Genomic DNA, 27,007 nt, shown 5'->3' with positions numbered 1-27,007 from the left:
TTAAGATAGTAAATTCTTAGAACAGCACAGCATGCACTAAGCTCACCGTACATGTTGGCGTTATATCCTCTCTGACCCAGTGTCCACTGGAGATGCCTGACAAGGATGCTGACCTTCAAGGATGTCAGCAAAGACAAGGATGACTGAGCTTCAAGTCCTGACTCCCCTCTTCTCAGGCCAATCTGTCAGGCAATAGTCCAGACAACTCTTGAAGGCTGGTTTTCTCTGAAAACCAGAGAGTATGTACTATGATTTTGTCCTCTTCTCATTTCAATAGTTGATCAGCTGGTTCTGCCTTTAATATGAACTTCGGTGCTTCCTCAGTTTGTCTTTGCCCTGAAATCAGGTCCCTGAAGCCACAGACTCTGGAACCAGAGGGCCTGTCTTCAAGTCCCAGCTCTGCCACTTACCGGCTGTGTGAACAGAATCAAATTACCTCTTTGTGCCTTGGCTTTCTAATCTGTAAAATGGGGAAGACAGCAGTATTCGTAGGGTTAATTTGAAGATCATATGAGTTAGCATAGGGAAAATTCTTAAAACTGCCCCTGGCATGTATTAAGGGCTATATTAATATTATCCTTATGACTCTTTTTTAACTATGGCTTTTAATTGTGGTCAGATATACATAGTATAAAATTTACCCTTACAACCATTTTCTAAGTGTACACTCCAGTGGCATTAGTACATTCACAATATTGTGCTACCATCACCACCATCATCCACAGAACATTTTCCATCTTGCAAAACTGAAACTCTGTGCCCCCTAAACAACTCCCCGTTCTCCCTCTCCCAGCTGCTGGCAACCACTGTTCTACTTTCTGCTTCTATGAGTTCAGTTACTCTTGGGTCCCCATATAAGCAGAATCATACAGCATTTGTCCTTCTGTAACTGGCTTACTTCCCTTAGCATGAATGTCTTCAAGGTTTATCCCTGTTGTAGCATGGGTCAGAATACTATGCAAATTCTATTTAAGGCTGAACAATATTGTATGTACATATGATGCTTTATCCATTCATCCATTCAAGGGCTCTTGGGTGGCCTCCACCTTTTGGCTCTTGTGAATAATACTGTTACAAACATGGTTGTATATCTATCGCTCTGAGTCCCTGCTTTCAATTATTTAGGGTATATCCCCAGAAGCAGAATTACTAAACCATGTGGTATTTCAATTTTAAATTTTTTGAGGAACTACTGTACTGTTTTCCATAGCAGCTGTATCAGTTTACATCCCACCAACAGTGCTTCAGGGTTGCAATTTTTCTATATTCTCGATAGCACTTGTTACCATTGTCTTTTTTTTTTTTTGTAGCTGCCATCCTAATGGGTAAGAGGAGGTATTTCACTGTGGTTTTGATTATTTCACTGTGGTTTTGATTTGCATTTCTCTAATGATTAGTGATGTCAGGCACCCTCTTAAATACTTACTGTCCATTTGTATATCTTCTTTAGAGAAATGTCTGTTTAAACCATTGGCCCATTTTTAAATCAGGTTGTTTGTTTTTTTGTTACTGAATTTTCATTACGATTCTTAAGCACTGACCCCTGTAATCCATATTATTTGGAGTCTGCTAATATTCAGAAAAAAATATTGCTCATTTTCCAAATGGCTTACAAGGAAAAAAACAACTTCTTAAAATTACACAGAGAAAATGAAAGGAAAGGGCAAGCTATTAAATTCAAACAAATGTTTTTTCTTCTTTATACTTGTAGAAACCCTGAGATACCAGGGTATTAACTTGAAATAGTGTTTTGCTGCCAGGAATAAAAACACTTCTGCTGATAAACTGATGTCCAGGGAATTGTGTGCTAATACACAGATCTTGAGATATAAGATCATTAGTAATATAACATGAACTGGTGAGACTGACAAGATTTAGCTGGAAAGGATAATAATTGAACTTTTTATTCTTTTATTTTCCTCCACACTGCCAAGCAGAGATCACATTATAATATGAACATATCTGTGATTAGCTACTGGGCTGAACACTTTATATAAAATGTAGCTAATAACCCTGTAAAATAAATATCATTACGCCCACTTTTTAGATGAGCAAACTGAGGCTCAGGAAGTTGAAATGTGTGATAGCACTATTATGGATATGTTTTAAAAGAAAAACAAAACCCTTATCCTCAGAGAAACATACTAAATATTCACCAGTGAAATTATTCCCTGTCAGGGATTTGTGCCAAAGTAACACAGGAGGGACAAAGTGACTTCAAGAGGAAGTAAAATGTGCCATGAGTTGGTAATTGGTGAAGCTGAGGGATGACTATACTCGTGGTCCACCATATGATTCGTTACTATATTTTTTCTGTGTATAGTGAATGAAAATAAAAGACCTCTTCCTGCTACCACATCATGCTTTACGTGGTAGCCAAATGAATGGCTCTGCCCATTGTTTTTGCCTCACCTTGAATATTAGCAGGATTCCTGTCATTAGGAGGCACACACAAACCCTCCCGTATTTCTATACAACTGTTATTTTTAAATGACTCATCAGTGTCTATAAGGCTCCTCAATACCACAGGCTTGCTGATGGCCAGGGACCCACAGAGCATGGAGCCTCGTACTGGTTAAGTGCTTGGTGAATGCCGAATGGACGGAGGCAACCTGTAGTCAGGGAGAAGGCCGAAAGGCCAGAGAGCAGCCAGCACAGCCAGCACGCAGGCTTATTGTCACGCCTGATGGGAACACCCCAAACATCCCTCCGGGGAGGACTCTGAGCCACCAACACACTGTTCCTGACAATCTCCGCCTGCTCCACCACTCTCCTTTTACCATTGCCTTCGCCATTATTTGAGGCACATTCCCTTGTCCAGGTGTGCAGGTTCTAGGTTAGACCAAACTAGTTAGACCAGGAGCTCCCCAGGGATGGGAACAGTGTTCCTCGGACGTCTATAGCCTCCAGGCCCAACACAGAACCTGGAACAGGCAAATGATACATGTCAGGCAGCCTCTGTGGTGCACTGTTCAGCTTCTCCTTGCAAGAGAATCTGCTGCCTCTTAGGACCCACTATGCATTCCTGCAGAGGCCACACTTCCCCCAGGCTGCTTCTGCTCAATGGCAAGGCAAAACAGGGGCATTAGAACCAGCCCTTCCCCACCCCTGAGGCAGTCCTCCATCAGCCCAGCAGAGACATTCTCAGAGCTGCTCTGTGTTCTGAGACTCTTCCTACCCAATCCTTCCTCCTTTTCTCCTTTCACAGGGCTCAGACCTGCATCGGGTCCAAGGCCTGGCCACTTCTGCTTTGTCCCCCTTTATCTCTCCAAAGCATTTTCCCAATAAATCTCTTGCACACCTACTCCTGTTTAAGCACCTGCTTTTCAGAGGACCCACACTGCTGAACCACTGAAGTGCCTGAACATTAATAACCTTGCACACTCCTTTTATTAGATATTTAAAAAATTGAATTGACCCCCCAGTTTACATTTGAAGACCTGGTATAAAATTCTTAACCTAGAACTAGATTTATAAATTTTGCATTGAAATAGAATGTTCTCTTCTATGCTGAAGTCACAAGTTGCAGTGGAATGAATCAGTACCCTTGGGGGACCTATTCAGGTATACATGCCATTGTGACCTTGAGCAAAGCATTCTCCCTCATGATGCCTCACATTCTATATTCTTAAAATGAAGCTAAGAAGATCTTCCTCGTGGTGAACTACATCACTAGGCTCAAGACAGAGGCCCTCCTGCCCAGGATGCCACATGGGCAAACCAAACTGCAGATCATTTTCATTTCCCTATAAATGTTCCTCTTGGCCAGAAATACAGTATAGCCACTCAGCCAATCCCAAGTGCCAAGCCAACTCTGGGCTCCATACTTTCCCATTCCTTGTTCTTCTGCTATTTGTCTCTTCCTAATTCCTTCTTTGCCCTGTAAAAGCTTCCTGCCGTCTGCTGCATTTTGTTGTTCTTTGGACCCTTGGGAACAGAGACTGCCTGCTTCATGAAGTATTAAATAAAGTTTGTTTGTATCACTGAAATTGTCTTCTCTAATCATTTTTAACACTCACCTGCTTCATGGAGATGCTGGATGTATATATTTTTTAAAAGTGTGTGTCTTAAATGCCAAAATAGTAAATATTTTAGGCTTTGAGGGCCACGGGATCTGCCACAAGTACTCAGCCACTGTGCAGTGCAAAAGCTGCCGTCGGTAATGGCTGAAAGGAGTATGACTCTGTTCCAATAAAATTTTATTTAAATGCAAACTGGTGGTGGGTGGATTAGGTTCAAGGGCCATAATTTCCTGATCCTTGATCTAGAATCAAGGAATTTTATGGTTGGAAAAAACAGTAAACATCATGAGGTTCTAGGTACCAAGACCCTTCCTCCTACGTTCCTGGCAGAGCTGACTAATCAGTCAGGAAGCATCTTTCTGCAGAGCTCAAACGTGGCCTCAGAATCCTTCTTAACACAGGGCTGCAGATCAAGCTGAGATGTTATGTGTAGTGATGTCTATTATTTTCCCTTGATCTTACTCAGTTCCCATAACTTCCACAGGAGGAAACTGAAGCCAGTGATTCAGTAACAATAAAATAAAAGTATTTAAAAACATGTAAAGTACTTCTTCCATGCAAAATGCCCTGATCAGAAGCTAAAACCCAGCTATTGAAAATAAAACTTAGATAATAATAATAATACATTAAATCATTCAACATGAGCATAGTTCTTTTCTGCAGCAGGAACAATTAGGTCGGAAAGTTCTGTTGCTCTATTCCCATCTCTTGGAAAGTATAGATTCATCCTTTTCATTTGTACAGATAAATGTCTGCTGTTTTCCATTGGCAGAAATGGATTGGGCTTCCTGGCCCTGGGCTGGAGCCCAGAGACAAGGTCTGCATCTTTCCTCCAACACACAGGTGCCCAGGGCAAGGCTGAAAGCTCTCGACACCCCCCCCACACACACACAAGCAATGCAAGGGTCTTTTCAAAGCAGAGCCCGCCCCTGGCACCAGCACAGTGCCCCTCTCCTCCAAGCTGTTTTGTCACCACAGTTGGGAAGGCAAACTTGCCATTTCCTGTCTTTTCTCATCTTGTTCATCACAAAGAACAAAGCCCTCTGTAAAATAGGCAACTGCTCAGGGTTTGTGATGTTGTGATTTACACTAGGAAATACGTATTTTGGGCTTCATCCCTGTCCCTAGTTTCAGGCTCAGAGTTCCAAAAACCTCTGTCATTTCCTAAGTGAAAAGAGAGATAAAGGGATTTTTTGTTATTTGTAACAAACCCCTTCCAACCACACCTAGGAACCAAGGACGACTAGATGATTGGAACTCGCAGCTCCAGCCCTACCTGCAAGGAGAGGAGAGGGGCTGCACACCTGAGTTCCAGCCCGAGGCCAGTGACTTGCCAATCACGCCTATCAATAAAGCTTCTGCAGACAGCAAAAAAACAAATAAAATAAAATAAACAACCAAACTGGGAAGGCTTTCAGGTTGGTGACTTTCTAGAAGTGCTGGGACATGACACGCTCAGAAGGGCTCCACACCCTCTCCCCAAACCATGCCCCGTGCCATCATTCCCACCAGGCTGCTCCTGAGTTGTACCTTTCATAAACCAGTGATCTAGGAAGCAAATGGTTTTCCTGAGTTCTGTGAACTGCTCTGGTAAATTAATCAAACCCACGGAGGGAGTGGAGGGAACTTCTGGTTTATAGCCTGTTGGCCAGAAACACAGGTGATAAACTGGACTTGGGTTTGGTGCTGAAAGGGTCAGGGTAGGGCAGGCAGTCCTGTTTGTCCTTTATGGAACTGACAGTTTACATCCATGCCCCTTAGAAGTCAAGTTTCCTTACAAATATTAAATAGGTGAATCTTTGCCACTTCGAATCAACCACTCATTTGGTAATCTGATGGTAGCCACGGGCCTTCTCCACAGAAAGGCACGTGTACTATGGTCACCCTGTTTTCCAGCTTCCAGGATCACCTCTTTATTTATATCCAAACAACAATAATCCAGACTTTTTAATATCATGACTATTTCTGCAGAATGCAAATAGCCCTCTGTGTCATTAAGCCTAACACTTAATGTCTCAGTTTGAAGCATGTGCCTTAGGATGATTTTGCCTGTTTAGGGCCTCCCTGGTGATCCTGCAAGGGTTCCAACCTTGCAGCTGCTTGATGAGGACATCTCCCAAGGGTCCCTCCCAGAACAGGAGATGCTGCCCCAGGAAGATTCTAGCTTCCAGTGTGAAATGCAGAAAGGGCTACATCTCACAACATGGCACCATCCAGGTTCCACCTCTACACACAGGCACAGATTCATCCACAATTTCAAAATGCCAGAGGAAAGCCGAGCATTAGATAAGCCCCTCCAGGAGCCGGCCCACAGGGCACTAGCTCCAGAAGAGACTTCTGAGGATGGGGACCACTTTGTGGAGTCCTGGAAAGCCAGGGCCTGGGGTTCAAAGTTTTAGGACACTGATTCATGTGACCCAGAAATCATGCCACACTTCTCTACTCCACAATCCCACCCTCCAGCTGTGCCAGGGTGGGGAAAATGGAAGTTCCATGGCCAGAATCCTCCCTCACCTGATCCTAACCCACTTGTCCACTGTGTACATGTAATGATGTAATACTTAGCCTACTGTGCTAGGCTTGCATACCCATTGGCGATAAGCCATTATTGCTTGTGTTGCTATGAAAAGGGCTCCACCTGGTGCCAAGGGCAGAGGAGAGCAGAGGCTGGAGGTGAAGGCAGAGCTTGGAGTGGAGACAGAGCCTGGGATGGAGGCAGTGCCTGGGGTAGAGGCTGAGCCGAAGGCAGACAGAGAAGGATGGGATTCTAGCACTCAACCTACTGCCATGAGAATAAAGCTTGGTATAACCCTCATTTTATGCTCAACGTTCTGTTGTCATTTTTTGATCTTACTGAATCCAGCATGAACTTGCCCAGAGCTGAAATGCCCTTTGGCCTGGAGCTACAGCCAGCCAGCCTAATTTTGCCACCATGATGTCTATGTGAATAACTGAAGGAAAAAGAATATTCTAAGAACAACGGATTGGTACTAGAGGATTCTGAGTAGGATCCCCTGCCACCGTGATCTCTTGTAGAATAGGACACGGTTACCTTTAAGGAAGGGAAGCCCTCTCTGACCTGTACATACGATGGCAACTCCTTCCCCTCTTAGAAGAAACTTTGTCCCAGTAAATATTTGTTAAATGTATTTAATGAGCAAAGGAATCACAGTGGCCATGTGTTTGGAGTCTAGCCCAGGCTCCACCTCCTCTGACCATTTTTCTGTGGCTCTCACTCATTTCTTTCCAGTTCACATTGAGCATCTACTCTGTGCCAGATCCCAGACTAGGACCTGGATTTACAGGAGAGACCAAGGAAAGCCCTTGCCTTGAAATAGCTCCCGATGTAGTTTAGCACATAGAAAGCATCTAGTTTGGGTTTCCAATTGCTTCTGATGACAGTTTTCTTCCCCCCCAGAAGCAAGATGAATGCTGAAGGGCGAAGGTTGACATGGCCTGGGCACCTAGTACATTCCCAGCCAGGTGATATGCGTTCTCTGCAACAAGCTGGGTCTTCCCTGTGGAAGGAGGGTTATCAATGGGCAGAGGATGGGGGGGAATGGAGAAGTGACTTGCAGAGCACGGGAGTCAGAACCCAGAGGTTGAAAGGAAGTGAAGTTCCTTTTCATATTTGTGTGAAGTTTTATATTTCCCATTGAAAATATAAAAGGAGGCTGAGAAGAGATGTGGGAAAGGATCACTAGGCCTGGAGTAAAGAAGGCAGGCTGCATCCTGAACCATGTGACTTCGGGCACACCACTCCTTCTCTTGGGGGTTTCTTTATCAGTAAAGGCATGTGGGGGCCTAAGTGCCTCCAGTCTCATCATGTGCCAATATCTCTGGTCCTTTCTTACTCACACAACATCTTCCCTCTTTTCTTTTCTGTGGACCCTCTTCTGATGCCTCTACATAGACAATGACTTGGTGTTTCCATAAATGTGGTCTTTCCAAAAAGGAGGGTCCATGAAACCTGGAATTTTAATTCTTAAGGAAAATTAGTTTGGGGTAAGAAGGGGGTATAACAGAGCTCAGAGATTTCTCTATTCTATCCTTTACAAGCCCCTTCTCCTGCTCCGCCCGGCCCCCCCCACCCCCTCTGGCACCTCTCCACCCTGGAGCCCACTCATTGGCTATCCTGTTTCCTCTCTTGCTCAGATGATTCACCTGATTGGCTGTGAGGCCAAAGCTCACAGCTACCAAGAAGCCTTGGCTTCTGGCCCTCTGCCCTCCCCCAGGGTAGAAGCCAGTAAAACTATGTTCGCAAGGGACTTTTTTCTCATCATGCTGGTCCGCATGGTTGAAGAAGATGGATTGTGCCAGGGAAACAGACTTGAGCTGAAGACACTCATTGAACAGTTGGCTGTTATCCTGCTCCTGCAGGTGGACAGCAGAGGTCAAAGTTCCTGCTCCTGCCCCCAGCCATTGCCCAATTGCGCACCAAGGAGAACTGCATGACAAGTACCTGGTGGTTTTTGGAACCACAAACAGTCCAGATCAATTTGTTCCAAAGGCTCATTTGGCAGCCATCATGTGCATTTCCTTCTTTGTCTGCCTGGACATGAAACTCCCTCCTGACCCACCACTGGCTCAGATAGGCAAGAATACCAGCCCATCCATTACAAAGTCTGGATGCACCAAGAATAGTTCAACTAACTGACCACATCCCATCTGCTGTCACAAGACAACACAAGAAGTATCATACCTTCCTCACAAATCATTTCCATGTCTTTTCAAACACAACTTTTCTTTCAAAAGGGTAACCTTACTGCTAGACTGAGATATATTGATGGTGACAATAACTAAATGATAGGTGATGGCCAGCTAAAATATTCCTTAAGCCAAAGAGTACAACTATGTCGTTTTGACTACTCTGCACAGCATTTTCAAAACCAAACATCATTTTGTATTTATGGGTTCTGAAAAGATGTTTAAAGCAATAGCCTCAGAAGTTCTTACCCTTTTCTTTAACCAAGAAGTCAGAGAATTAAAATCAGACAATCAAATCACAAATATTTAGTATCTACCATTCACGAAGCACTGTGCTGTGAGTTGATGATACTCAGAGACATAAAGCCCAGCCCTTGACCTGGGGGTGGCAAGTTGGTCAACGAAGGGTGATTTGAGGACAGAAAAGTAATAAATCTAAGTACAAATAATTGAGTGAAAATAGCATGTGTTATGAGCTCCCACTGAAATGACTATCTGAAACATGGACCTTGATGGATTAGGCATATTATTGTGAATATGGCCCCCAAGTTCTCATATGAGAGTTGGTAATTTTACATAATTTTACAAATGGGTTATGTGGTGGGGACTTGATAATAGGGGGAGTCTAGTAACCATAACGTTGCTTATTTAATTCTATGTTAATGATACCAAAATTTTTTTTTTAAATGGGTTTCACTGGACCAATAGCATCTGCCATATACTTACCACATAATTTTACATGAAGTAGGAAAGATAAAGGACAGACATGAGTAATGCTGGATTTTATATGAGTCTCAAATCAGTTAGGAGAGCATTGAGCTGAAGTAATAGAAAACTCACAAAGAGTCATTTAAACAAGTATGGGTCATATTTTTCTCATTCAATAAAAATTCCAAAGGTAGACAGCTCAGCACTGGAGAAGTTATGAAAATCATCAATAGTTTCTACTATTTCCCTTCTCTACTGTCCTTTGCTTATGGATTTGATCCCACTTTTTTAAATGGCTGCTGCTCTCCAAGCATCACACTCACATATCAAGAAGAAAACAGAGAGAAGCATAAATGGTGAAAGTCTTTTCTATTTAAGTTTTTATCTTTTATTCTATTTGGGAAGAGAAGCCTTCCTCAGGTACCTGCCTTCATCTCATTGACCAGAACAAGTCACATGGCCCCTTCCAGCTGTAAGGGAAGCTGGGATTTTTCCCTTTACAGCCTCCACAGTAGAGAAGGACAAGGGAGAAGATGATTTAAATGGGTTTCACTGGGGCAGAGAAAAGACAAGTATCAAATGATTTCCCTCATCTGTGGAGTATAAGATCAAAGAAAAACTGAAGGAACAAAACAGCAGCAGACTCACAGTACCCAAGAATGGACTAACAGTTACCAAAGGGAAAGGGACTGGGGAGGATGGGTGGGAAGGGAGGGATAAGGGCAGGGAAAAAGGGGCATTACAATTAGCATACATAATGTGTGTGGGAGCACGGGGAAGGCTGCACAACGCAGAGAAGACAAGTAGTGATTCTATGGCATCTTACGACACTGATGGATAGTGACTGTAATGGGGTATGTGGTGGGGACTTAATAATAGGGGGAGTCTAGTAACCGTAATGTTGATCATGTAATTGTACATTAATGATACCAAAATTTTAAAAAAATGGGTTTCACTGGACCAATAGCACCTGCCATATACTTATCATATAATAATCTTGTAATGCATGACACATATTTTATTTTAAATGGTCATATTATAATAAACTATTTCCCTGGCCTTACTACAATAAGGCCCTATTTTTATCTTTCTAAAAATAGGCTTTACCATATAACTATTTTTTAAAATATGTTTTTAAATAATTATATACATATTTTGTAATGATCATCTTTGGTGAAATTATAGATTTTTTAAAATTTATGTTTCTGTGTGATCTATTTTTTATTTCATTTTATTTTAAAATTTTCTGTAACATAAGTGTATTATTTTGTAATAAAACAGATTTTTTTTAAGAATGTACATGATTGTTTATTATGTCTTGTCAATGAACAAACACTATAAGATATGCTTCCAATTTTCATAAATACATATGAGGGAAGCAAATTATATATATAAAGCAAAAGCTTGGAAAGTTGCCTCTGAGTGCCAGGAATATGGATTGTTTAAATTTTCTTCCTTCTGTTTTTGTTTTTTTTCCAAACTGATGACTGTAAAAAACACTAGAAACACACAGCCATCGTGAGTTAAACAGTTCTCTGCCTGGACCTGGAGATAGACTGAAACAAGAAGCTTGGAGAAGGAAAATTGTGGCAAAAAAAAAGAAAAAAATTCTATTGAGGAACAAGCCTTGTTTGTTAAGACTAAAAAGGATACAGGAAAATACTCCCCCCGCTCCTTATTTTCTTTCTCCAAAAGCACTTTCTGCTGAGAAACATTAAACCCCCTTAACATCCTTCAGGGGATTCTAACGCGGGAGGCTCAGCGCCTAACAGAGGGCTATTTGTTCCTTTCTGGTGGGTCGGCTGTGAAACATGGCTCATTATTTTTCAGCAACTATGTCCACTGGAAGGGGCCCTTGCCGGCCTTCTTTCTTCCCAGCAGGCAGGAGAACCTGGAGAGAGGAAAAGCGGCTGGTAGCTCCTATGCCTTTCAGGCAGCCCAGTCCACATGGAACCCAACCGCAGCTTCCTTCCTTTTATTTTGTTTTGTATTTTCCTTTCTAGCAAACAGTCTGCTTTTTCCCAGAAAGCAAGAGACCATCTACAATTCTTCTGAACTTACTCACAGAAACAGAGGTCATCCTCCCAAGAGGCCGGGGAAATTAACAATGTGGTAAAAGGGTCCCCCTCCTGGCTGAGTCTCAAAGACAGCCGGCAGCGCCTTAAGCATTCATGCATTTGTTCCTTAATTCCTTCACTCAGTCATCCATCCATCCGTTCAGTGACAGTGCCTGACCTGGGGATAGAGTGAAAGCAAAACAGATGGAACTCGGCCTTCAAGGAGCTTATATTTGGGGGGTATGGAGCTGGGGGAGACAGTAAGGAAAAAGGAAACACATCGATAAATACTGCCACAAAGTGGGAACACAGTATAAAGAATATAAAGCAGGGTAAAATTCTAGGGAGTCAACAGAGGAGCAGGGCGGGTAATCAGGAAAGGCCCTTCAGGAGGTGGCATTTGAATGGAGACTTGAATGATGGGGAAAAGGAGCCATGAGAAGCTCAAGCATGGTTAGGCGGTCACACATAGCAGGAGATGGGACCAGAGCATGGAAGCATGGGGTCCGAGAAGCTTCAGGGAAGAGAACAAGTGCCCATTGATAGGGTGCTGGGAGACACAGCAGAGGGCTGCAGGCAGCCATCCAGCCACTAGCTGCTTTATCCAGCCCTGCCAGGTGGGAACCAAGAGGATTCGATCAAAAACTTATTTCCTAGAAGCCTCCAGTCCAGGCCAGGAGACAGAAACAATGCCTAAGGCAATTAGGGATGGAATCAGGGCTAAATTGTGTGGCTCTAATTCTACACAAAGTCGTTTGAAGGCAGTATCAACGTGAGGAGAAGCAGACGATTTCATGGGGGAGGAGCTGGCTAGACAGAGGAGAGGGGAAGGACACTTTCGGATGGGGAAGTTCACAGCACACACCCACTCCTTCCACTGCAAACACCCTTAACCTTTTACAGTTCTCTTTCCTGCTAACCTTGGTTTCAAAAACCTCCTCGAACTAGCATTCCAGGCAGATGCCTCTAGTTAATTAATTAGCAGGAGGAGAAATCTCAGCCTAAGCCAGGGAAATTGTGGGGAAAAAGTACCTTCCAAAGAGAGAGGCCTAAAGATCAAGTAGGCTTTACCTAAGAGAAGATGGCAAAAATGATGGCTCCAGCCAGAACAGTTTGTGTGAAGTGGGGCACGTGATCCCAGGGGACCGGGGCTGTAGAAGGCAGGGGCTGGAGGGGCTGGAGAGAGGGGGCAGGGGCACCAAAGGAAGAGTTTGTGCTTTATGGGAAGCAGTAAGAGGCTTTGATGGGCTTCAGTGGCCTGGGCGTAGGGGTGATCCCAATGTAGCATCAAACATCACTCAAGCCGCTCTGCAAACCAGGCAGGGCAGGAGGCTGTTTCAGGATGCTGGGGGGCTGGTCTGGGGGAATCGGAGGAATGGAGACAAGTGGGTAGCTTGGAGGCAATGTAGGACATGGAACTGTTCAAAACCGGTGATTAGACTTGGGGTTATTTGTCCTTCTCCCCAAAGGAAACCCAGGATGGAGTCCAGCTTCCCCACCTGAGTTCCCAGACTCCAGACTGATAAGGGAAAACTGAAAACTGACAGGTCCAACTGAGCTACGCAGTCAGATCTCAAATACCCGCAGGAAGCTTTGCCAAACGATATCCACATCTTCCCTGAGAACTTGACCCCCAGACATGCAGCTGTTTCTCACTTCTGCTTTAGGCTGACAGTCTCAGGCTAATTGTACACAAAGGCCATTACATCATTTGTAATGGAACTGAGCAGTGGGCAGCCTTTGACAACCACTTGATATTTTAATTTTTTGGTGTCCCATCTTTATAGAGGATAATCCAAAGGCTCAGAGAGGCTACAGATGCTACTCAAAGTCACACAGCAAGTTGGAGATGAGTAGAGGGTTAGAACCAAACAGTCCTGACTTATTAGACCACTTGCTGCTCAGGACCCAAACAGATGGAGCATCTTAGGTTATACGCCTGCCCACCTTAGCATTTAAGCAGTGGGGCTGGTGTGGGAGAAAACAACATAATCCTCGCCCTCTAAGTATATCTGCACCTCTAGTCAATCCCCCCACCCCCAACCTTATAACCAGACCTCAGGGTTTGGCCTAGATCCATGACATCTCTGTGCACCCCAATCCCTCCAACACTAAGTCTCCATCTGCCTTCCTTGAAGAGCTTTTAACATCTAAAAGAAGGTGGAGGGGAGCATGCCCAGATCCTGAGATGTGACGCCTGAGGCTCACCTCCCACCTGTGATGGGGCTGGGGCGAGGCAGCCCCTTTGAATCTCAGCTTTCACGGTGGCTCCCCTGAGCAAGCACCTGAGCACCCAGGTGGGCTGCCACTGCCCTCCGCACACACTGGTTACCTTCACGCACTTCTGTTTGGGCCTCTGATAAGCACCTTATTCAGAACAGGGGAGAAACAGATTTTTTTAAACATTTGCTTTCTGAATTCTAGGCCCTTTCTGGCTGATCTTGTTGTGCAGGGCATGCAAATTCGAAGGAGTAGAACTGCTGTGCAAAAATAAATGCTGAGAGCTGGGGGTGGGAAAGAGGTGAGGGGGAGGGGAAACAGAAGGCTCCAAGGCTGGGAAGGGCCATAGGGGACATGCCCCTTGGGGTTGGGCTCAGTGGGCAGACAGAATATGATGAGCTGAGCAATATAGTGTCTCCCTATCTCTCACATCTTCATTTATTCATTCATTCCCTCAAAAATACAAAACACCTTCTAAGCGTTCTGAGTGCTGGGATTATAATAGCCAACTCAAGGGATCAGAATCTGTACTCATGCAGCTGGTACTGTGGTGGGAGACAGACAGTAAAGAAGGACATCAAATACTAGGTAATGATATGTGCCAGGGAGAAAACCTAAGTCAGGGAGGCAGACATGGAGTGGGCAGTATGGGAGAGCGGGATAGGAGGCATGTTGGGGGAGGACAGGGAGGGCTTTCAGGAGGAGGAGAGTTTCCATCAAAAACTAAGGGAAATGAGTTAGTCCTGCAAGATACCTGGGAGAAGATCATTCCAGGCATGAGAAACAGAAAATGCAAAGATTCTGGAATGGGGCACGCTCAGAGCATTGGAGGAAGCTCAAGTTCGCTGTGAGGCTAGAGGAGTGAATTGGGGTTGAGAGCAGAGTGGTGAGTGTCCGAATTACACAGCTGCTTAGTTCTTCATGTTGGTGTTGAGACAGGCTCAGCCCATGGGGACACGAGGGCCCGTGGACTTTTAGGAGGCATGTGCCTGTATCTGTTCTCCCCATACCCCTACAGATAAGGCAAGTGAGGCTCAGGAGAGGAAAGGAATTGTCTAAGATCACACAGTTGGTAGGACTTGACTTTGATCCTGTGACTGCTGGATCAGGCTTTGCTCCTCCCACCACAGTTAGCTAAAAAGCCAGCATTTGGGGCGATGAGAGAGTCCGCAGAATTATGAACAGTCCTATTGTCCTGGGTAAGTTTGCAACACTGGGAAGTTTGCAAGATTTCTGGCCTCCAGAACTAGAAGATGATAAATTTATATTGTTTTAGGCCATAAGCTGGTAATGTTTTGTATGGCAGCAACAGGTAATTAGTATATCTTTGCACATATGTGAAAGTTTGATCCGGATTTTATACTCCACAGGTGTGTATTTCTAGAGGAGGGGAAAACACTCCAAAATATTAAGAGCAGTGATTGCGGGGTACAGGGCTGTTGGTGGTTGTATTTGTAACTTCCTGTATTGACAGCACTTCTATAATGAACATGTTATTTTTATTCTCAGAATAATAAAAAGACGTCAGGACTCTTATCCATTCCTGAAAACCCATCTCAAAGGCCAGATCAGCAACGTCTTCCACTATCCCTGACCCAGAGCAACAGTGCTTTTCTCTAGTGATTGGCTCCTGTCCGGTGTTTATCTTTACCTGCCTTATAACGTAGTTATTTCTTTACTTGTCTTATCCCTTCATCTTCATGCTGAGTTGTTTCAGCGTGTGCTGTGTTTACCTTGACTGTAGAAAGCTAACATCACCCATTTGTTAAATAAAATTGCACTGGCTGATGTGTTGTGCTAATACCTTCAAAATATGCCCAGGATGAGGCCACCTCTCCTACCTCAGCTGCCAGTGCTCCGGCCCAAGCCTAAGCCTCAGCCACATTTTGGCCCCTGGGACCCCTCTGACCACACGTCCCACGACTTCTCCCTAACTCGCCAGTCCAGCCACACAGGCATCCTTGCTGCTCCTCCCCCTCCCCAGGCAGCCTCCTGCCTCTAGAACTTTGTGCTTCTTGTTCCTTCTGCCTGAAACAGCTCCCCACCAACCACCCGTCATGGGTGGTGACGGTGGGAGTCACTTTGTCACCTCCTGCAAGTCTTCATTCAAATGTCCTCTTCTCAGTGAGACCTACTCTACCCCCACTCCCCACCCCTGGAACTTCCTATCACTGCTGTGTTTTTCTCCATAGTCCTTATCTTCACCATATATTGTATTTATTCATTTCTGTCCATCTCCTTCCATTAGGAAGTTCTACAGCAGCACCCAGCAAGAACAACTTTAGGTGCTCAATAAATATGTCCTGAATGAATAACTGGCGTGTCTTCCTCCGGAGCAGACTGTGTCTCTCCCTCATCTTACTCCTCTGACCTAGTAAGCATGGCTTCAGGGCCAAGTGTAACTTGGGCTCTAGGACAGGCAGCATATGTCAAAACTAATCCTGTTTGAGTGGCAAAGTTTAGTAGCAGCAAAGCCTTCTTTGTTCGTGTGGACACCAAGTTTCCCAGAGCCTGCCTGACCCTGCTCACTCGGAAGATAAGTGCTGGATGAAAAAGCAGTTCACAGTCCAAGCCTGGCTATTGCGACAGCAATGCTGGCAAGTCTAATACATGTTCACGCAGAAAAGTGTGGAATAATAGGGCAACGGAGCAAGGCTGGACTCAAGGCTCAGAGAACTCAGTCTAGTCTATCTGCCTCCACTTTAGATGTGGAGGAGTTTGGGTGAGTCCCCTACTTTCTCTAAACTTCAGTTTTCTGAAGAGAATATAATCCAGGTGATCTCCATATGCTCCTTTGTAATTCTGAATTATGCCTGTCCTATGAAACGTTATCTACAAAGAGGCTGCTTGAACGACCCAGGATTGCATTTTCTCTTCTCCACTTGATCCATCTTCTCTCTCCACTTCTTCCCCTTGTATAAACCACCTTTCATCACACTCAGGGGCAATGCTGATTATGAGGTTCTTGAGAAGGTTTCCTGAGTTTAGTCTGACCCTCTCTGAAGTGGACTAAGCATTGAGACACGTGGGGCCGTGTGCGTGGGAAAGCAGCCGCCTCAGAGCACCTGCGTCAGTGCCTGGCGCTTGGCAGACATTCATTTCCTCACTTTCATGTTGCCCTCAAGATTCCATCAGGATGAGCCCCGAGGGGAAGAGCGAATACCTGAAATCCTCTGGCCTCCATCTGATCTCACCTGCCATCTGCACCTGCAGAGATGACAGGCCAGGCCACCGTGCCTTGGTCCCTAAGCTTCCTCCTGGGCTCCGTGAGATCATTGCGGAGTCAGGAGACACTTTGTGGATGACTCACAATGGCTTTATTTTTTTCAATGTGTATCCTCTCATTTAATCTTCACACTACCCCTGTGAGGTGGATTCCTTATACCCATTTTACAGATGAGGAAACTGAGAAACAGGGTGTTAAGTCACTGCTCTCAGCTGGCAGGTGAAGGGGCTGGGACTGAACTTCCAGCTTTCTGGTGCACTGCTCTCTCCTCCTTCCCAAAGCTGTCTGGTGAAATGGGTTTGAAGGAATGAGTCACTGCCTGGAAATGCTGGGCAGACGTGGGCCATTTGGAGGAGCTAACATTACCCTGACCCCCCACCCCTAGTTATTAAGGGGAGAAAACTAGCAAACCTTAACCTGTTAAGCACCCACATGTATAATGTATTACATCTAATTTCTAATTTTTCCAACGATTCTCTGAGAAAACTGGGGCTCTGAGAAATTAGGAACTGACCTAAGGACACCCAGGGACTGGAGCCAGGGTTTCCCCCAGGTCCCTTGCCTGTCTGTCCTCCACCCTGCCCCTATTCTGCAATTATTTCCAGTAATATTGGATGTTGGGCCCTAGAGGTGAGATTTAACAGCGGCATTACCTGAGTTCCTTACCTTCATGGAACCCTGCTCTGAGCCTCTGACACAAGAAGCACCAGGAGGACTTTGGTCTCAGCAGCCTCTCCTCTTATCTGAGCCCCACCTGAGTCCACCATGTGCCCTCCCTGCTCCAAACGCCCATGATCCTCATCAGCTGTCCCACTCACAGCCCTTGAAATTGCTGCATTTTGGTATTGCTGTCCACACTTTCTCGTGGACAAAGGACACATGGAGGGCAGAGCCTGTGTGAGGCACACCTTTGTGTCCCCAGTGGCACCTGGAACAAAACCTTTCTCATAAAAGCTTGAGTATAAGTGAATTTCAATGTCATGGGAATTGTAATGAGAAGCACATTTTACTTCATTTCCAGACCATGCTTGTTGATCCTTAAAGAAAAAAATGGGCTGTGGAATTCAAGGTTAAGCTGTAAGAAATAAGGTTATAAGTAACTTGAGAACAGAAGCTGATTCAAGATTGAACACTTAGATGAAATGCTCTTCACTTGGGACTGAGACCCCAAAGGACAGACTTCAGCAGGTTCAATAACCCCCTAAAAATGTTTGTAAATATTTTTGAGAATGTTCCTTTGTCTGTGTCTTGCCAGTGGGTTTCAGCCCCAGGCAAGTTCACTATTGATTCAGGGAGACTGAGGAATGACAATGGAACATTCTTGGGGTGAAAGGGTTTATTACCCAGCTTGTTCTCCCGGAGATAGGTCGAGCACTAGAATTACATCTGCGTCCAACAGTCTGCAGGTCTGTAACCCTCCTTCGTCTCTGCCTCTGCCCCAGAGCATCTGGCAGAGCTCTATATATAGTGACCCGGCCAATAATAGCTTATTGCCCACCAGTGTGGAAGCAGTAGCCTAACAGTAGGCCAGTTACATCATCAGGTAGTTTGAGGTTCAGGTGAGGATCCTGGCCATAGGAACCTTCACTTTATCCACAGTCTGCTGCAAGGACCCACAGCTTTCATCACATTCCCAAATGAGCTAAGACCCACTCCCTAAGGACACAGTAGATTCATTCATACATTGAACAAGTTATTGAGGACTTCCTCATAACCAATCACTATTTGGATTAATGAATTAAGGATAAGAAGTATGCAAGGTGCAGACTTCTAAGGTTGGGTCTATTTATTTCACTTAGTTAATAAATTAGTGAAAGCCTTTGGGCTTCTTCTGGTGATTGTGGAGAAAGTAAAGGCTTCTACGGCCAGAATTCTCACCTGGCCCTGGTCGGCTTGCTCAGTACACACATGTGGGCAATATGTTGTTACTGACTTTGTATAAAGAGCTCTGCCCAGTGCTCTGGGCTGCTGCATGGCTGCAGGGCTGCGAGGCTGCGGAAGAGCAGAGTGGTGGCAGCGCTGAGAACAGAGACTGAGATGGCTGCAGAGAGACCCAAAGGTATAGACTGGCTTGCTGCATGCAGACTCGCTCTGAGTGGACAGGATTCTAGTGACTGACCTGCCTCTGTGGGAATAAAGTTGGGTATAAACCCTTTTACCCCAAGAATGTTTCATTGTCATTCCTCAGTCCCACTGAATCCATAGTGAACTTGTCTGGGGCTAAAACCCATTGGCAGGGCAGTGGTCAGGTTCTTCTTCTCAATTAGATTATCACTTAAGCCAACACTCAAAGACCAAATCTTAAAATGAGCAATGTCACACAAGTTTAAGACTGGAATATGGGAGACCTGAATTCTGATTCCAGTTGTTACTAAATAAAGTGGCCTTGGGCAAGTCCTGAAAGCAAAGTGGTCTGTGGCAGTTTCTAACCTATATCTGCCACAAAATGAAAAAAGAGATGACTTTCCCATAGGAAAACAGGTGTTTAAAAAAAATGTATGGGAAAGTAAAATAGAGCATGTTCCAGAACATTCTTTGTAAAACCACACACCCCATCCCTCCATGCCCCTATACTCCCAGAGCAGGCAAGCAAAGAAATTACACCTAATTTAAGTTAAAATTGTTTTCAGACATAAGCACTTTGGTGAATGTATGTTACAAACTCCTATAACATACTTCCAGGCAAATCACGAACATACTGAGCTCAAGAACTATATGTGGGTAGAGGGACCTCTGACTTTCCGGTCAAGTCAATTAGAGAGCAAAGAGCTCTGCTTATCAGGTGTGTGACTTTGGGAAGTTAGATGGATTCTCTGGGCTGCTGTTTCTTCATCTGAAAGATGGAGATGATATCCCTTAATCACAGGGCCATGAGGATGAAGGGCTATGTGGTATTTTGCTTGGCATGGTAATAAATTTTAATGTCGTCTTTTACTTCCCCTTTCTGGACCTCAGGTTTGTGGTCACCAGGATGAGAAGGTCAGATTCGATCTCGGTGGAAGACTTATGTTGGCCTCTCTCACCTCCTCCCTCTGGCACAGCTTCCAGCTACCTTGGGAAGGAGTCTTTATTAAGGAGAAAAGAGACAGACATCCTGTCAGCAAAAAAATGTATCACAGATTAGCTACCTAAGAATTGGCCAATGTTATGAAGGGAAACCTCTTTGTAGATGCTTCTCTCTGAATAACAGGAAAGGTCTGCCTTCATCCCTCTACCAGCCACAACCAGAAAACTGAAGGGGGGAGCCTGTCCAAGCCTTCCACTGCCCACAGTTAGAGTTAGGGATTTACAGACCCTGGCTTCTCAAATTGAGGGACTGGAGTCCTTGCAGGAATACAGCAGAATCTGGGGACACCCAACGACACAGGCAAGCCAGCTCATCTTCCTGAGACAGCAGTTTATTTCCAATTTATTTTGTCAATTTAATTTTTATTTTTTAGGCTAAGTTTTTTAACACAACCTTATTTTTGCATTTATTAAAACAAACAGAATTATTACAGCATCACAAAGTGTTTAACGATTTTTTTAAATGGGAAAGGGGGCATAACCCATTCACCTAACTCTACTATGAGAGAAAAATACTGAGAAACCCAGGACAGGGTGATCTCCCTAAAATCTCATGTGGATATGTATCTGGGTCAGCTCTGGGCCTGCCTCAGACTGTCAGAGTTTTCTAAAAGCAAATAAACAAATTACAACATAAACCTGGGGAAAGGAATCTTGAGTTCCCCTTGAAAAGAATTAGCTCCAAAATCATGCAAGCCAGGAATAGCCAGCTAAGTGCTCCCTGGTGCCTGGCTGTAGGGCTGCATGATCCTCAGGGAACATTTCCATTTTGTGCCCAGGGTGAAGCACTTTGATGGACAACTCATGGGCTGAGGCAAAAGCCCTTAGGATGTTGAAGGCAGATAGAGAAAGGTCATTCTTATCATCTAGAAAGGAAATGCTATAAATGCTCTCTTAGAAAGAAAGCTCACAAATCGAATCAGCATCAAGGATGACAAAATTCATATCATTTCTGGGCACTGCTTACATTTTGAAAGAAATTTATTTTGTTGTATAAAATTGGAGAAGTGCAAGAAAGTACACACTAGAAGTAAATCACCCATAATCCCTGTTTTGGTCGGTTTGGGCCACTCTAATGGAACACCAGAGACTGGGTGGGTTATAAACAACAGAAATTTATTTCTAACAGTTCTGGAAGCTGGGAAGTCCAAGATCCAGGCACCAGCTGATCTGATGTCAGGCAACGGGTGATGGGCCATCTCCTAGTTCACAGATGGCCAACTGCTCGCTGTGTCCTCCCGTGGTGGAAGGGAGAGAGCTTTCTGGGCCTTAATCCCATTCATGAGTGCTGAACCCTCATGACCTAAGAACCTCCTAATACCATCACACTGGGCGTTAGCATTTCAATATATAAACTGGGGAAGAGGGATACAAACAACCATAAAAGTCTCTTCTCCCAGCAGAGGTAATTGAATAACTGTTGGCATTTTTGCTAGCTTTTCCTATACATACATACATATATATATACACACACACACATACACACACACACACACACATACACATACACACATGCACATACATATATATATAATTTAAATTTGGGATCATGCTATACATTTTTTGTAACCTACTTTTTCACTAAACATTGAATTGTAATTATTCAATGACATGTAAATTATTCAGCAAAATGGTTTCTAGTATGCTTATTGTGTTCATTGCATTGTATCTTATATATATACAGTACATATACAGATCTTCCTCAACTTAAAATGGGGTTACATCCCAATAAACCCACTGTAATTTGAAAAATATCACAAATTGAAATCACATCAAATACACCTGAACTACCAAACACAGTAATTAGCCTAGCCTACCTTGAACATGCTCGGAACACATACATGAGCCTGCAGTGGGCGATGACATCTAACCCAAAGCCTATTTTAGGACTAAGTGTTGAGTATTTCCCGTAATTATTGAATACCCTACTGAAAGTGAAAAACACTGCCTCAGGATGGTGTCATCCACAAGAAATGAGAAGGTGTTACTCTCAACAGCAAATGGAGATTTCCCAGAGAACAACACACCTATTGCTGGGCCAACTCAGTAACTCCTGCTTCTTTACTGTCTGGGTAAACCCCAGCTGCCTGCCTGTCTGGGTTAAGCTGGTGCCCTCACTGGGATGGTAAATTCCAGGGGTTAGAAAACATCCAAAGCTAAGAGTCTCTTTCTTTCTCTTACTAGTTAGAAATAAACTAAAGAGAAGTTTTTTTGTTTCTTCTGAAAACAGACAGTAGCTGGATATTTCTGGAGACCTTTGAGAAGGCATAGCTCATGATTGGTGCCTGCTTTACCCTAGCCACAGACCTCAGCTCAGGGGCTCCTTCACCCTCTGGGACCCTCTGCAAAGATCGTTTTCTGGATCTTAGCTGGAGGGGCCAGGCAACCCCATGAGTCTGTGACTGGCCAGCCTGGGCTCAGGCAGGGCAGAGAACTCACTCCAATCAATACCTAATCTTCAGTTGGGGCCTGATTGGCAAATCTGGCCTGAAGCTTCCAGTGAAATCCTATCATTTATCAACCAGTAAATGACAGAACTCAGGGGAGGCTTCTGGTGTGACTTAAATGTAAGTCCATTTGTAGTAAGTTGCTTGGAATTCATTTCTCCTTCTAGAATAATCGAAGTTCCTATTCTTTGTCAAGGGCCTCAGTGATTGCAGTTGTATTACCAGGGGAAGCTCAGGGCTAAATTGGCAAAGATGCTTCCCCAAAAATCACTTCTAAGTGTTACTAGTCATGGAACATTGTTTGAGGCGCTTAGAAGGCATCATCTTATTAATATTTCAAAGGAATCCAGTGAAGCGGCACTTGCATCATTCCTCAGATGAGGACACCAGGAGTTCAGGTTGGCAAGTAGCAGAGCTTGGACTCTGGGCTCAGACAAGTCTGTTCTTTAAATCACTTCAACTACCTAAAAATGTAGAAGCAGCCAGTATATAGGAGGTTCTCAAGCCAAGAGGAAATGCTCACTCCCTTCCATTACTCCTATTTCTCTACCACCCCCACCTTCCTACTGCTTATACAAATCTGATAAAATTCCATTTGCCCTCCTTCCAGTTTCTCATGTTTTCTTCTAACACAGGAGGCTGTTTCAAAAGCTGGAACATGGCCACTTTACCCATGAACCTCCCCTGCCCTCCCATCCATCCCTGAAAAGAGCTTTTCTGTTTGAAGCCAATGAGGACCTTTCTCTATTTTAGCCTTGAGAAAGAGCGGAGAGGGATTGGCAGAAGGGAAACAAGGGAACGAGTCAAACCTGTCAACGGCTCCCTCGGGACCCTTCCTCTCTACCCCCACCTTTGGAGATTAAAAGGGGGCTTTCTGAAAGGCAGAAGAAAGTGACAAAAGCCCCGTGGAACAGTGCTTTAACTGTTACAAGATCGCTCTAATAATACTGGGACAGGAGCCAGATGATACTAGAATGGAATGTTCCATATGTTCTCACACATTTTTCCCCTGAAAGTGTATCCATTTGCAGGAAAAAAAGAAAAACACCCAAGAGTATTATTGTTCACCACACTTCCTGGTCCTCAGTCCACCAAACCTGAACAGATGAGATAGGCTTGCCAAGGACTTGATTGTTTCTCAAAACACTACAGGTCTGTTAAGCCTTTGTTTGTTATAATGCAGACTCCAGATGGATATAGACTTTTAAAAAAAACAAACGGATGCACCCGCTGTATTTGGAAAATAATAAAATGTTGACTTCATGGTGTTTACTTACAGAGCCTTTGTTCTAAACTCCTTGCTTTGCAAATGAGACATTTGAAACTTGGAGAGATGGTTGCGGGAACCGAGAAAGGGAGGTGGCTCGTCCCCACTTCTAAGGAGGCCAAGGCCGGGATAAGGACCTGAGCAAAACACAAACCTCCCCCTCCCACGCCCACCCTGACCGAGAGTATTTAAAGAATTTGTTTAATGTGCTTCCAAAAGAGCTTTAAAAATTCAGAACTACGTTAGATTCTTGACATCTGCTTTGCTGTTCAGTATTTATATTTTGAATTATAAACAGCATATGGGGAGACATGAGCTTTTCAGGGCTTAGGGCCTCGGGGGTGCCTCATGCAGCTCTGCCCTCCAGCGCGGCCCCAGGCCCCCAAGTCCTGCCTCAATCATCTGCCTCCTGCCCCCAAATACTCATTCATTCATAGTCACAGCCCACTTGGTTTCACTTTCTGTGGTTTCACTTTCTCTTTCAAGAGGCTGCCCGTGATACTCCCTTTGATCTTCAGCTGTGGAAAGTACTGGGAGGTGGAGGGCAGTGGGCAACAGGGAGGTATGTAGGGATTCCCCCTGGTCACGCTGAGTGGGAGGGGTTCGGAGTTAATTTCACAAAGAAAGACATGAAGGTGGGGTCAGGATTTCTGGATTCTATTCTCCCATTGCACAGATAAAGGAACTCAAACCCAAGGGAAGGGCTCAGACTACCCGGGGACAACTCGGTCCGGGACTCCCTAGTCCTGAGTCAGTGCTGGTCCACCTCAGACCCTGACTCCTGGGCATCTGAATGGAATACCTGCCTCATGGACCCTAACATCTTTTAAAGGGTAATTGCTGGAGTTATTGCTAAGCAATGGCTCTGGGGTAGAAATTTTAGACTCCAACAGAGAACAGAGAGGAAAATTAAGAGGCAAGGCTAGCGGAGCCCCTCCAATAACACTGTCTGTTGAGCAAAGGCCAGAAGGTGCCCACCAGAATAACCTAGTGGTTCTAGCAAAGTAAGCATGCTTTCCCAGTTCCCCCATTCCATCCCCTCTGAACCTCCCCAGGCTGGGAAAGAAAGTTCCCGAACGTGGTTTTGGTACATAAAATCCCCATTTTCCAGCAGAGCTGGAAGGGGCCAAGCCCTACCCGTCAGTGCCTTCCTCCTTCCCCTCTGGGCCCCTGATGCTCTCTGAAGGTTTCTTGTCAACAAACCACCAGGAGAATGATGGAAAAGATGTGTCCTGAGGCCTCTTGAAGGTTTTCACACCCATTAGCTGGTTGCATTCTGCCAAGTCACAGTCAAATACACCTCCAGCCCATGTGTAAGGCCCACTGCTCAGGCCTCCCAGCCACAGCTGTCGCTGAGACATCAATGCTTGGGGCTTTGGAATTTGAACTCTCATGAAGATGCGATGGGGGAGGAAACAAAAGGAAGTGAAGGCATGAGATCCCCAAAATGGGGACAAGCTATCCCCCGATACTGGTTGGAGAAGTGTAAGAAGAAAATGATCTCCCTTGAATGAAAACCAGAAAACTCCTGGCTTGACCAGGAATGAAGAAGGAGGGCCTCACAACACAAGCAACCTTCATTTTATAGCCCTGGGTTCCCAATTCCTGTGTCAGCCCTGCCCCCAGCTCCCCTTTGAGCCTGGAGTGGTCAAAAAAGGGTTCTCTTTAGTTCCTTTCGGTACAGCTAAAAATAAGTGCCATTTTCAATTAAAAAGAAAACAAAAACCTGTGGACTACAAAGGAAAAAACAAAAGAGAACAAGTTACAGAAAATGCAGAGTAACTGTCATCACATTCTACAGCAACATGTTATGGTCTTCACAGAAGACATGAAATGCTTTGCTGACAGTCAAATACATTCACCTAAGGATACAAATGTGTGTCATGCATTTTGCTACTTGCAATTCAATGCTCACAGCAGACATCACTAATCAATCACAGCCTTTTATCCAAATGCTTATACTATTGATCTGAGAATCCTTCTCAACACAGTTGTCTGGACAGCCATTACCAATCAGTCAGAGTTGTTACTAGATAGAGATGGAACCTATCTGCCACCTCTTCTGTTGCCAAGAGGGCTGGAAAAACGAGGGAACACCTTTCCCGGTTTCTTCTCTTTTAATTCCATTTGTCTTTGGACCAGGAGGCCTCCCATTGTCATCTTGATTTCTTTTTCCTTCGGATATGGTGTAACAGCCACTTTCAGCTATCAATACCTCCCTCATTGAAGTTTAACCTTTTCCCATGTTACAACAGACCATGGAACCTAGGACTCTCCATTAATGCTCTTTCCAGGCTGCATAAATCTTGTCTACCATGATTGTCGTGATAGTCCCACTGAGTGAGTCCCCTTCCCACTCAGGCTATCACATACGTCAATTTTATTGTTACATATGTTTTCAGATGGACTCACACAAACATTGCCCTCCTCTCCTGATTTATCTTATGTCTGATTTCCATAGTTATAAAGGCATTCTTTGGGTCCCAGAAACCTGTGAGCCATTAGGGGAAGTCTCATCACACAGTGGTTGCGTCCAGTCTTGGGAACCACTTAGGCTGACTCTTCAGCCATGTGACATTGGGAAAATTATTTTACCTCCTTTGAGGTCACTTTCTATGTGTATTAAATGGATGAGAGGGAAATCTTCTGTTTGTCCTCTCAATCTCATTTCCACCCTGTTTGCTGTCCCAGGTGTGGGACCATCTAAATGAGCTCTTTTGTCCTCTGGCTTCCCATTGGGTTAATCAATGGAAAGACAAGCAGGAGACTGGATGGGGAAGAATAAGGTTGAGGTATTTAATCCTCTCTGCTGTCTGACCCTCCATCCCACCCCAGTGTCACTTCTGTCAGGTTAACCTACCCTCACAAACCTCTTCATTACCAGGTTCCCTTACCTGCCCTTTCTCTTACCTCTTCAGACCCCATATTTACTAATCAGGGTCTTGCCTTACATCCTACACACACCTGGGGAAATAATTCCTTTATTAACCCCTCTCTAAATAATTTGGAATGTACCATCATATTCTTTCAGGGCTCCTGGCTAACACAATTGGGTATAAAAGACTCAGGGCTACCATAAAGATTAAAATTATATAACTAAGCCCCAGATTTGCTCCTACTGCATGTGCTCCAGGTTTGTAATCGAGTGGTATATTCATTTCCTAAGACTACTGTTGCAAAGTATTGCAAACTGGGTGGCTTAAAACAACAGATATTCTTTTCTCAGTTCTAAAATCTAGAAGGCCAAAATCAAAGGGTTGGCAATGCCATGCTCTTTCTGAAACCTG

At 44.5% G+C, this 27,007-nt stretch overlaps 1 protein-coding gene across 1 annotated transcript in view; it reads right to left on the bottom strand.

Moving 5' to 3' along the window:
• Nucleotides 1-19,548: 19,548 nt before the first annotated feature.
• Nucleotides 19,549-27,007, bottom strand: part of LOC108408166 (guanylate cyclase 2G-like) — an 82,994-nt gene continuing 75,535 nt past the window's right edge. Inside the window, exon 22 of the mRNA XM_073241665.1 lies at nt 19,549-20,005. The gene's annotated coding sequence lies outside the window, so the exon portion shown is untranslated. The remainder of the gene's footprint in view (nt 20,006-27,007) is intronic.

This window comes from Manis javanica, chromosome 7, assembly GCF_040802235.1.
Source record: "Manis javanica isolate MJ-LG chromosome 7, MJ_LKY, whole genome shotgun sequence".
In the NCBI taxonomy this organism is placed as follows: Eukaryota; Metazoa; Chordata; class Mammalia; order Pholidota; family Manidae; genus Manis; species Manis javanica.
Note: the sequence above shows the minus strand (reverse complement) of the source record. Positions and strands in the feature narration are given on the sequence as shown.